Raw genomic sequence first — 13,286 nt, 5'->3', positions numbered from 1 at the left:
AGCATCGATGCAGTGCTGCCAGACTCGCGTACGAGGAGCTTGACAATCTGCTAACTTCACAGGATAAGGTTTAGGGCAGGCCTGAGGCAGGAATGTTTGTAGAAGGAAAACACTTTTTATTATGTGTAACACTGAAAAGTATTACGCAATCGTACCAATCTTGTACCAATAGTACAAATCTTAATGGGTGAGCGGCAGTTTACTAAATGCAGTTAATAGTAGCAGTTAAAGCTAAACTGTCTTGCATTGTAAATAAATGATTCCCATGCAGGGCAGTAACATCCTGAGTCATGAAAAATAAGCAAAAAATCAGCATCAAAATTTGTCATTGCAGAAAAGAATGAAAACAGAATGAGGTAAAGAGAGATTACAATATATTTTATGGTATGAGGAGGTTCATGACTCAGCTCTTGTAGATTGGCTTTAAGCCAACAGTGGCCTTTTGCAGCTAATGGGTCACGACCCAAAACTGTCCCTCCCATAAATAAATCACATCACATATTGTTTAAATATGTCCTGACACTGCCTCAACTACTTTCACTGACATTTTCAGCTCTCACATGAATTCTGCATGCAAAAACTGAGAGGTGCCACAGCCCAACCACAGTTAACTTGTGTTCATCAGTGAGCAGCATCTGTGGTTTCCAGTTTTTTTGTCATGGTATGGTGCGTATTCATCAGCTATGTGTGTACGCACATGCATCCATGTGTGCATGTATTCATACACACAAACATATCCAAAAACATACAACTATATAACCATGGATTATGATGGGAGAGTGGCTAAGGTTTGGGGTACGGGAAATAGTCACTAATGAAAAAGAGACTTGGCTGAGTGCTACGATGCCTCCTGCAGCAGTCTACCACAACCAGTTAATTTGTTTGGTCATGTAATGTGAAAACTATGGCCACCAAAGTGTTGGAATTTTTTGTGGACTGACTGCCCAATGGAGTGACCTATAGACCTGCTAGTCACCGCATATAATTTCTCAAGGAATGACTATCCTTGCAATTCAGTTGAATATTTAAAGCTCCTACACACCCACACAGGTGTTTACACTAGTGTTGCCTCATTAGACCTCTTCTCAGCACTGTGTGGGCATGTACAGACTACACTTGACTGACATCTCCCTCGCTCAAGTGTTAATTTTGTTGCATCTGGTATGGTGGGAAAACTTATATTGTTATCATTCGTTCTGATATGTAGACTTTGGTGACATCAGTTAATTCCCAGCACAGCTCTGCCCAAGTTTAACCTGAGCAGAGGTCTAATTAATCAGCCAGAGTAATTGAAAATGCTTATGTGGGTGCAGCTCTGCTCTGCTGATTGATAAGCATTGGAGGTTTTTCAGCACTTTGAACTAAGACAAGAATATTAATATTATGCACTTGTGAGAGGCACGATTTTATTATGACTGGAAAACAAGTCTTTACTTATTATCACTCAATCAGAAATTAGTGAGTTCTTTTCCCAGTCAGTAATTTCTTATACAGTATTGTGTAGAAAGCAACACCAAAAATGACTGTATAATAAATGAACATATTTATTATCTACACACTTGAGTAACACAATATAATGAGCATGAACTGAGTGTGGGCATGAAATAAGTAAGACAGAAATTATGAAGGGAATGTAGCAAAGAAAAGAGAGTCATTTCACAAAATGAAAAGGAAATTGAAAGGAATACACCACTAAATTATAAATGAGTTAGACATTTTGGTGACACCAATATCTGATTAAAGGAGCTAAATCAATTGGGTGAAAAACAATTGGAGTAATATAGTGGATGATAATAACAACTGCAAACCCATCTTAGCCACAGGCAGCAAATAATGTATTAAGATCAACTCTGACATCATACGTTACTGTTTCCTTCAGTATTATATGCAGCTGAGATCTTGGTTTTGGCCTTTAGCAGCTCAGTGGTTAAGGGCATGGCTCTGAAGTTTGTTGTTTGTTTGGCAGGGCTGAGATGAAACAATTCTCGCCCTGCTCTTTGGTCAGTCATGCTGGCTCTTCCCCAGGTTTGACTACTCTTTCTGTATGATCAAACAGACTTTTGTTGCTCTCAGCTGATGTGGAGGTGATACACACATAGCAGGGGATGTTGTCTCTGAGTGAGCATGCAGGTAGAGTCTCTTAAAGTTACAGAAATGTGCTGCTAATGCACAACTAAAGACATTTTCCTCTGTGGTTGGCGGTATTAGGCAGAGTGCTGGATGTTGACCAGATATGAAAAAAAGGAAAATAGGAAAAACTATAGGCACATTATGTTGTTCATAGCTGCAAAAGCATATTGATGTAGAGTGTGGTTTAGTGATGTTATATGATCAGGAGAAATATTTTGATTAAAAATGTGAGTATTTTTACTGAAGAATTGTGTTGAAAACACAAAGTGAACATGGCTCAGTTGTAATATTTCAACACATTCTCACTCCAAACTGCTGTAGTATCAGTTTTGTACCTGCAGGGCTCTGTAATCAAGTTAACCATATGCAATGTCCCAGTAGACATTCAAAATAAAAGCACAAATCTACTTCATTAGGTCTAGTCAACAAACTACTTGGTTAGGTTTAAGAAAGATCATGGTTTGAGTCAAAATAAGTAACTTTGTTATGGACGTCCATGTATACACTGTATAGGGGTGTCCCGATCTGATACTGATATCGGATATCGGTCCCATATCAGCCAAAAAATGAGTATCGGATTTTACTGAACTGCATGTAAAATCTCCGATATAAGTGCTCTGATAAGCAGTCCATTTTCCGCTCCAGCACTTCCATCCATAGGTGACTCTGGTTGCTGACTATTGTTCTCTGTTTGAGTAACATCACTTGATCAAGCCTTTTCTAACATTCCACACTACAAAATAACTAATAAAAGTATGTATGATTTGTGCTGATATTGTATCAGATCGATATCGGTATCGGCCAATACTCAAGGCTGCAATATCGGTATCATATCGGAAGTGAAAAAGTTGTATCGGGACATCCCTAACACTGTAACTCATAAAAGTTACGTAAAAGAAATCAAAACTGGTTTCACATGGGATTCGAACCCTGGTCCTAACAGCTAGGTGGGTCTTTGTTAAGACCAGTCTTTCGAATGAACTTTATGACAATGCACCACCCAAACTTAAACTTAGTATTAACTACGCCCTGTCTTAGCAATACACATTCATGTGAGCAAGAGGATGGCTGTTGCCTAGCAGCGTGTGTTGCTAGGCTACACTGTTATCAATATTGAGCTGTATTGCTGATTTGGAGCTAATCATTTCTAATTTGCTGCAATGGTATGGAAGATCAAAGAAAAAGAAAAGGCTATTTCATCTCACATTGAAGTTGGAAAATCACTAAAGCTAAAGCACAAGCTGTTTTTACTGATTTCACCATTGAATGAGTGACCACAATATTTCCAGACTCCTTAAAAAAAGTGCATTTTTGAGAATTGTTGAGTGAGGAGAAACTTAATAGACTTTCACAGCACAGAATAGAAGGTATCCATGACTACAGGCTGAATGTGTCTGTATTAATCAGCCTCAGTTATTTTACACCTGCTCCTGACCAGGCATTTACACTCAGTCTTAACAAAAAGAAAGCTTACACCTAGATGGTGCAAGAGGACTAACTATGAGGTTGGACTTAAACGTTATGACCAACTTAGCTTAAGACTGGGCATAAATCTGGTTGTTGCAACAGGCCCCTGGCTGAAAGTCCTGTGTTTGTTTGATCTATCAAGCCCTCCACCTCCTCCATACATGGACTTTCTTGCAAAGAGCTGACTTTGACAATGAGAGCACCTCCAAAACTGACCCTAGAGGGATGCCTAAAGCATCATAGTTTTGAATCATAGTGGCACTGACCAAGCTGCCATATGACACTTTGGGAGTGAAAACAAGCTGCAGGTTTATAATTATTATTTTACTTAAATTCTTTCTCTGAATTGCGAGAACCAAAATACTTTAATTACTTTTTGAGTCAGATTTGTGTCATATTGGAACTTCATATTCCACACATATTCCAACTGATACAAAAGTATCTGTTACTGAGAATGGGAATGTCCAAGTTCTGTAGAGTCCTCATTCTGTTTTCCCTTCTATCTCTTTCTGTCCATATTATGGAATATGGAATAAATATGTAAAATTGACAGGCTATTTTTGAAAGTATATTTACCCGACACATAAATGTGTTTTAAGCTGCATCTTGTTGAATGACTCAACCATTATGGACCATTATTATTTTACACTGCACACAATATAAGCCTGGTTAATTTTTACCAATTATCGTAATGGATGTAATTGTGTCCACAATCGTGTCTGACAGAATCTAGGACATACTGTTGTTTGCTGTAACAGTGATTGGACCATCACTTCTGTAAAACACTGTGCTGCACTGTGGCTGCACTCTGTCTGGACAAATCACACTAAAAGAGTACTTGTGTTTAATGAGTGTTGATTATCAATTAGAGCGCTGCCTTTCTCTTTACAGAGCCAACATCCTGACATGTGCATGTTAAGGTTTGACAAATGAAGCATTCACCCTCTTCCAGAGCTGGAGTTGATACGCAAATGACTTGATAATACCCACGAGGTATCGCCTGTATCGTCCCATTAGAGCGTAATGATGCAAGAATTAGGAGAAAAGGATGACAGATAACTAGATCACCTTTTCCCACTCGTGTGTGTTTTATCAATTTGACCACAGAACGTGCAAAGAAATGGCTCTGTGAGCAGACTCGGTAGCAAATGGGCTACAAATGAAATGCCACCATTTATTCTGAGTCACCATGATGAGCATATGTGAGAATGAGATTACATGTTGGGTTATCTATATTATCTCCGCTATTGTTCCTCCTGCCATTGTAGAATAATATATGTAGATTCAATGTAATAAAACTCATTCTGTAGCACCTATACATAGAGATAAGTGGACGGTAGCTAGTAGTCTTCATAATAGAATGAGTCATAAACAATTAAATTCATGTAAGTGGCATGTGCTCACACATATACACACCTTATGAACCTGTATAGAACATAGAGTCCTTATAACAGGTTACTATTACTGAGGTCATGACAGAGCTGCTACATAATTTGGTTTTGAATACAAACATGACATGTCCAAACATATAATATGTTCTACACAGGCCTCTGAAAGTCATATAAGATGAACACTGTTTTGTGTTCTATCCTAATAAGCTGCTTGTTCAACCCTTTACAGTACAGAGGCTATGTGTCTTTGAACAATGTCTTAGTTGGGGAGAAATGGACATTACAGCTGCAGATGTGAAGCCAGAGCATCTTGATCACCCTCTGGTGGCTGGTGGCAGTATAGTTTATAAAATCCTGCTTTCCCAGTGTTAACAGATGGGATATGGGCCAAACCAAAACATCAAAGTAGGCATCAAATAAAATTTTCTCTAACATGGTGTCTGTCATTTTAATTAGTTCTTATCATGCTGGTGTATGTCTGAGTGTTCAATTTTCTAATCATTTTCGTTTCAAATAGTTATTTGATGCTATGGTTTCATGTCATGATTGACAGCAGTCGGGCAGCTGTATGGGCAGGAACTCGATACTGCGGCTCCAACCATCACTGCACAGTCTTTGGCTCTAAATGATGTCACCAGTGCAAGATAGCAGTGGTCATATCCAGGTTATTTTGGCTTCAGTTTTGTTTGATTTTCTCCCACATAATCAAGATGTTATCACTTAAGCATGTGGCCAGTGTGGTACAAAACATCCCTGAGAAGTATCAACAGGATTTGTCCACTGCTGGGAATGGTAACCAGTTTAGCACAAATGAAGTTTTTTTTAATATAAACGTGTGATTGTATGTTGTGAAGCTAAAATCCACATGGTCGTCATGTATCTGTTCTTCATCAGTTAGCATAATTTTCACATGTCATGCATGCTAGCTCTGATCTGTCAGGATCACCAAAGCACAACCAGCGGCTCATTTGCAGTCCATTATCATTCCAGGGGTCAGTGTGCAGTTACAAACAGGCCTTTCCGACAGGCGTGTACTGTATTGATTAATAAGCTACTTTGTGTTTAGTCACGTCGTTCAGTTAGATTTTACTTCAAGTTAAGGTAAAATGGAATTTTTACAACTTCTATTAATCAAATTCGCTAACTATGTACATGTAACCACTGTGCCACCAACAAGGAAGGACACAAATATGACAACTGGTACATTTGCTAAGTTTAAATAATATCACTGTGTTTTAAAGATTATCTGATCACATCCATGATAATCAATGTGAAACAGTTGCTTCACTAAAATATTGATGATTTGGCAAGAAAACTATTTGTTTAATACTCTCTAATCTCTAATAGCAATGTTAAGTCTGTAGCTCACTGTTATGACTGTGACTCAAACGTTTGAATTGTAACAGCGTCCACTTCCAGTTGAATTTCTCACGACTTGTTTTCTCTGTTGAACAACTTTTAAGTGGTTTATGACAGCAGACACATGTAGGTTGATTGCCTGAACATATTATGTAGGTTAAAAAAAGAGTGAAAAGTGAAAAATGTCACATTTGTGGCGACTCTCCCCTTTGTAACTTACTCACTCACTAACTACACGTCTAGCGTATTGTAAACTAACTTGTTCTGTGACCAACTTGCTCAGTCAAAAACCAAAAAATAAAAGATAAAAAAATCCCCAAAAATCGTTGGGACTAAAAGAAAATCTGGGAACTCCTGTGGTCCTGGGGTAGAGCCCCTCCCATCTATGAGTCAGACTGGAGAAACCTCCAGAGAAAGGGGGAGCACCTCAGCCACACCCACTCCCTGTGAGGCTCTGAGGCACTGCTTCCCTCAGGCCCTGCATTACTGCCCAGGGGACCCATTCCCCCCTCTTTTTTTTTTTCCTCCAAATGCATCTGATTAGCAGAGCACTCTAAAACACTCCATTTCTCACAGTGGCAGTCTCTGCCACTCTCCTTTAATGAAAATGAGTGTCAGTTGGAGGCATGCTAACCTATTTCTCACAATAGTAGGCTACAATCTGCTCTTTTCTCCTAATGAAAACGCGACTATGCCAATTTGAGGTTATTGTGCTGCTAGCAATTAAACTCCATGCTGTGATGTGCTGCTCATTATCATTTTTTGGTTGAGACTGAGGAAGGTTTGTAAAAAAAAAAAAAAAACCTTCAGAAAACGGATGCATATAGATGAGAGATGTGTTACGTCATGTCTCCAGAACACATGATTATGGATTATGGCCGAGTGTGGATTAGTGCACATGTGCGTGCCTGTGCGTGTTTGTGTGTGCAGCCGTGCGTGCACACACATGTGCGACATGCATACCTCCGTGCATGATTGCTTTTAAGCGTGCATTTGCTGCTCTGAGAGAGGCGAGCGGAGCATACCAGCGGGGGATGATGAGCATGTGAGGGTGTGTGCATGCATCCTCACATCATATTGCCCTCACGCCCATCCTCAGCTCCCATTCTGCCCACCTAACCTGTGTATTTCCCAACAGTGAAATATGCGCCTGCAGCCCTAGGAAAGCAGCCAACATCACAACAGATTGTCTCCCCTCATAAATCAAAATATTACCATTTCTTTTGGCCGCCACGACGAGAGGCAGCCTCATCGCGTTTGCTCAGTGTGAAACAACAGCATTGCTCACATGCGTTCATGTTGAGCGTTGTGCATAACAACATAGGAAAGGTGTGAATGAGAGCGACAGGACATTGACAGTGTTTGCATCGGATTTTAGAATGAACAACACAACGATTAACATCAACACCTTCCATTTTTCTTTTTTTTCACCCTTGCTCCATCGACAGATGATTCCATCTACCCGCATCATCCCCAAATATCGTTTCATTAATCCACTGACAGGGCCACAGAGGGAGGAAGGGAAGCAACAAGATACAGGATCAAGTCAAACAGTCAAGATACCCCCCCTTTCCCGGCGCCCTCCCGCCATGCAAACACGCACCCAAATGCGCTCCTCCGCCGCCGCTGCACATACCTGGTCGAGTCAAATCCCCGCGCAGGACTTCCAACGGTGGTGGTGAGCGCAGCAGAGCCGTGTGTGGAGCCGAGTCCCCGGTTTCAGCGAATGGTCGGTGCTGAGGAGGAGAGCAGCAGCTGGGGAGGGGATAGAGGGAGGGGAGAGAGCAGCTCGGTGCGCAGCTGCCTGCTAATACCAGAGCTCACAGCAGCAGCAGCATCTCTCCGCGTCCGTCAGACGCCACATCCCACTGCCCTGCCTCCACCTCTCCTCCATCCATGACCATGCCACCCTCTGTTGTGTCCTGTCCTGTCCTGTCCTGTCAGTCTGTTCCCCCAACTCTGTCTCTGCTCTGCTCGCGTTATGGAGGAAAGGGGGCGAAGATCTTTTAATGCCGCAAGCTGCTGGCTTTTATTTGCTCTACACACGGGCACGCATACACACACACTCACACACACATACACACACACCCCTGCTCGTAGACAGTGTCACAGCACGGGGTGTCTAGTCCAAAAAAGCGGGATGCAGACGGGTGGTGGTCGAGGCAGACAGAGCTGCTGCTGCTCCTGGCTGCCCAGACTGAGGCTGTGCTCCCCGGCTGGAGGATGTCTATCCCACCCTCCCCTGTACCAAACACACACACACACACACACACACACACACACACACACACACACACACACACACAGTCCTCTCTCTCTCTCTCTCTCTCTCTCTCTCTCTCTCTCTCTCTCTCTCTCTCTCTCTCTCTCTCTCTCTCTCTCTCTCTCTCTCGTGCTCACTGAGCCGGGCTGAGAGAGAGAATTGAGCTCACAGACGCACGAACACTCTCAGTGAGAGTGAGTGAAAGCAAAAAGAAAAGGAGGGAAGGGTAGGTGAGGTGAGGATGCAGTGTGTGTGTGCGCGTGCAGGGTTCGGTCAGATCACTTTCAAATTTTCTTACTGAATACAATTTTTACAATTGTAACTAGTTACGTATCCATTAATTACAATAAAAAAAATTCTAGTCCGAGCACTTCAAAATCAAACATTAGAACGTACAAAAAAATAAATAAATAAAAATAAAAGCAGCGACAAAAACTGAGTTCCGTAAATAATTTTTATTTTTAAACATCTCAAAACAAGTTCACTGCAAATAAAATGCATTTTTGCATTGGATTTTTAACAGTTGTTTAAGAAACCCTGCATGTCAGACGCGCTGTTTGAATTAATAGAGTATTGGCTGTCATGAAAAAAATGTTCAGGGAGTTACGGAATCAGGTAATCCCTGGTAATGTAACTATAATCGAATTACACATTTGTCAAATGTAATCTTATTTTTGTAAATTGATACGTAATTCTGGATACATGTAATCCGTTACTACCCAACCTGGAGTGTGTCAGTGTGCAGGGTTGGGTCATTACTTTGAAATGTGGTCAGTTACAAAATACAAATTGCATGACAATTTTTGTATAACGTAATCCACTGCGTTATAATCAAAATAGTTTTGGATTACTTCAAAATCAAAGATTGAAAATACTGAACACTTTATACAAAAACAAACATATTCCATACAAATAAAAAGCATTTTTTTCGTGGTGCCCAAGGGTTCTTTTTTGTGGAGCAGTTGTCTAAGAAACCCCGTGTGTCTGACTCGCTTTTACGAGTTAAAAGAGCATTTCTGGCCATCATAAAAAAAAAAAGTTTCATAGAGTTAAAACAGTAATTTTTCAAAGATCTAATCAAGAATGTAATCGATCATTGACAATGCAATTATAAACGAATTGCCAAGGTTGAAAGGGTAAAAAATGCACTCCGGTACAGCTACTAATTACCTGTTAAAATTTACTCACTAATGTAATACAAGTATCAAAATTTTAAAGTAACGTAATTTGATTACTTTCCTTTACTTTTGGATTACCTCAATACCAAATATTGTGAAAATGTTTCGCGAAATATAATGTTTTCTGTTCGCTGTTAGATTTATTAATTATTTGTCGGCTATACCGTCCTTTGTTATGCGCAAATCCACATTAAATAATATCTGTAATTATGCGCTTTTAAATGTACTTTCAGTGCACACTCAAGCGTCAAGTAAACAATCAAATTTTTTTTCTGGGGCTTGTGTTTTTACCCACATACCATCCTGATCGCCAAAACTGTAATCCTGCTAATAATCCCCATTTTTGCTAAATGTAGCTATCTCTAATCTGATTACAGCTCTTTTATTTATAACTGTAATGGAATACAGTTGACTCTTTTTTATCCAAATTACGTTATCCCATTACATGTAATCCATTACTTCCAAGCCTGCTAAATACACATTTTCCAAATGTAATCTGGACGGATTACAGTTACTTGTGTGTGTGTGTGTGTGTGTGTGTGTGTGTGTGTGTGTGTGTGTGTGTGTGATCCCACAGTGCATAAACGACACATTCCGATGGTAACATGATGTAATAGGTCAATAAACCTTGAGCACCACAGACCCACACGGAGGAAATATGTTAGGGTCTTAAAGGAATATTGCTTTAATTTTTCGTCAGGGCTCGTGCGTGTGACGTGTCACCGCTTTAATGCGCGCGTGCACGCGTTTACAGGCATGCCCGCGGAGGCACGAGGAGGAGCGCACTTTCTTCTGTCAAACACACACTTAATAATCTGAGCCAACCTCCAGCAGTAGTCTGTACAGGAGAGCATTCCCATCTGTAGCTCCACCACACACACAGACACACACAAACACTCAAACATCATCTAATTACGTCTCTCACTGGAAATGTCGTCATACATGATTGCTCATTGGCGTCGCATATTAGTCATCGACGCACTCTGGTGGATTAAAACACCATCAGCGTACTGAAAAGCACGTGGTTGAATGAATTTCACAGCTGTGAAAATAAAATATTATATGAAATAAAAAATACACAAAACCTCGCGATAAAATGGCAGGGCAATGGAGGAGAGGTAATTTTAGCCGATTCGTTTAATCTGTCCTTGTGTGACATTTCACTAATTGAGGCTTTAATTTCATGTTGACAGGGACAAATGAAGACGGACACTGTGAAATGAAAACATTGCAGGTAGAGTGTCACATGATAGTCCACATCACTTCACCAAGCCTTGGTGGGTGATTAAGCATTCAAATAAAAGCCCTCTCCCTCCTTCTCCATCCATCTCTCAGCTGTGTGCGTGAGTCTGCCTCCCTCCCCCTGTCAGTCTTGTTCTCCTCTCTCGGCCGGGATGTGTGTCATGCGTTCCTCCAACAGCCACTAATTGTCTGGCCTTCTAGCGAAATCACATTTCTCCCTCTACCCCCCCCCCCCCCCTCTATGTCACATGGGAGAGAGGTAGGATGTAGGGGTGTGTGTGTGTGTGTGTGTGAGTGTGGTTGTGTGCGCCTGCAGGTGGGGGTTGGAGATGAGAGGTGCAGAATCAGACACTGATGCTGTGTATATGGCTGCTGCTCGCCCCCTTCTGGCGATAACAGCTACTGCAACCTGGAGCGTCAGTTGGTACTGACCCAGATGATCCCCTCCAATTACTGCAGCAAAGATAGCAGATAAATACTGGTCTATTTTAGCATTTGCATGGTTCATTTCAAATCTAATATAATGTAAGACTGTGGGAAATCGTTTTTGTTTTGCTTTAACATATACTATAATTTAAAGTTATAATATGTAACATTTCTGCATTAAAATGTCTAAAAATTGCTAAAGCTTCTGGGGGAAAAGCAGGATAAATCAGACAGTGAGGAAAGCACATCCTCACATCATCCCAAATGTTTCCAACAATCTCCAATCCATCATTTATTCAAGGTAACCACGTTTTTTCTGCTAGTCATTACTAGCTAGTTGCAAGTTGCTATAACTTTCGGCAGGACGCAGAATATGTCTGTTATGTCAGAGAATGAGAAGGATGTCGGCACACATTACAATATCTCATCCATGAACATGATTTCTGCCCAAGTCATGCGAGCTAGATTTTCACCAGCTTTGGTGGTTCTTTAAAAGTGAAGATAACAACTCCCATGATCCCACACCACTTCACAACATCATCAAACTACATTTTTTGTTATTGTTTAAATGTGAGAGAGAACCCTAGTGGTTGGACATTTACTGCCAATCAGTAGGGGAGACCCGGGGCAATTATTACAAGTGAATTGTAGCCCATTCCGTTCCTCAGCTCAGAAACAAGCTAGATGACATTTTCTCTGCACATGCTCAGTAGCGTTCTCTCTCTGCCTTTGGAACAGGAACAGGATCATTTCAGAGGGTTTCAACAAAAAAAAAAAAAAATAATCTTGAGGTATGAGTGTTACTTTTTGTATGCACAGTATTTTTCTTAAGCTGTCCAAAGATTAGGTTACTTCTAATTTAAATATATATCATTTTTTTCTTCACGTTTATCGGCAAAAAAATAAATAACATGAACAACTGTTAATATGGGTATTGGTTGTGAGTTAAGGGCCAATGGTAACACTGTTACAACAAGACAAAATGGAAGTACTTTGTTGAAATACTTCTGTGTATTTTGCTGTATTTACATAACTAAATAACTAAAATCTAGTTTCCACAACAAATACATAAAAATAAAACAGAATTTGAACCATATGCCAAAAAAAACCCACTTAAGTGCTACTACTAAGTAATACTACAGCAGTAATGCCATTGCTTTGATGTGTGCTTTTGTGTGAGACACAATGGGTTAACAGGACTACAAAAAGCCATTTCTTTAAAAAATCCATAATACTACTGTTGGGTTCATCCCTCTACGATTCCTCCATTTCTCCATTTCAGTTTCATTTTCCAGCCTTGTCTCTCTTGTGTATTTCACTCTCCCACTTTCTGCCTTCTCTGGAAACAAAGATCCCTGCTCCTGGTTGTGCCTTCAGCTGCCAAGGGACAACTAGCCAAGACTCCTGAGGTCCTCTGCACCTCCATCCCCCACCCTCCTCGCCTCTCTTCTCTCCAGCCATCGCCTTTCCAAGCTCGTGTAACAAATATCATCCAGTTCTTTCTCTGGTTCTTTCACTCTGACCCTGCTCTCTCACAGTGTTTAGTTATTATTTGAAATTCAACACATTCCATATTGAAGACGTCCATGTCTCTAATTATCAATATTTGCGCTCATTTATGAGGAATCTTTTCAGCAAAATGCTCTAAACAGTAAAATGCAACAACCTCTGTGCACCCCACTGACTTGGTAAGCAAATTTAATGAGCATTGCTTATTAAAACTCAAAGATACCCGATACACAAATTCACAGGCCAAGCACTGATAGTTCATTTGCTCTTTCTGAAATAGCTACAGGCTTTTTACAGCCATAGGCTTAGAGATGTTTGACC

At 40.6% G+C, this 13,286-nt stretch overlaps 1 protein-coding gene across 2 annotated transcripts in view; it reads right to left on the bottom strand.

Moving 5' to 3' along the window:
- Positions 1–8,273, bottom strand: part of unc13c (unc-13 homolog C (C. elegans)) — a 139,456-nt gene extending 131,183 nt beyond the window's left edge. For both annotated transcript variants that reach the window (XM_084720181.1, XM_084720178.1), the window contains exon 1: positions 7,984–8,273. The gene's annotated coding sequence lies outside the window, so the exon portion shown is untranslated. The remainder of the gene's footprint in view (positions 1–7,983) is intronic.
- Between the last annotated feature and the right edge of the window lie 5,013 nt (positions 8,274–13,286).

The sequence above is a fragment of the Lutjanus erythropterus genome, chromosome 1 (genome assembly GCF_056507025.1).
Source record: "Lutjanus erythropterus isolate fLutEry1 chromosome 1, fLutEry1.hap2, whole genome shotgun sequence".
NCBI classification, from domain to species: domain Eukaryota; kingdom Metazoa; phylum Chordata; class Actinopteri; order Lutjaniformes; family Lutjanidae; genus Lutjanus; species Lutjanus erythropterus.
The sequence above is the reverse complement of the archived record's forward strand: the minus strand, read 5'-3'. Positions and strand labels throughout refer to the sequence as shown.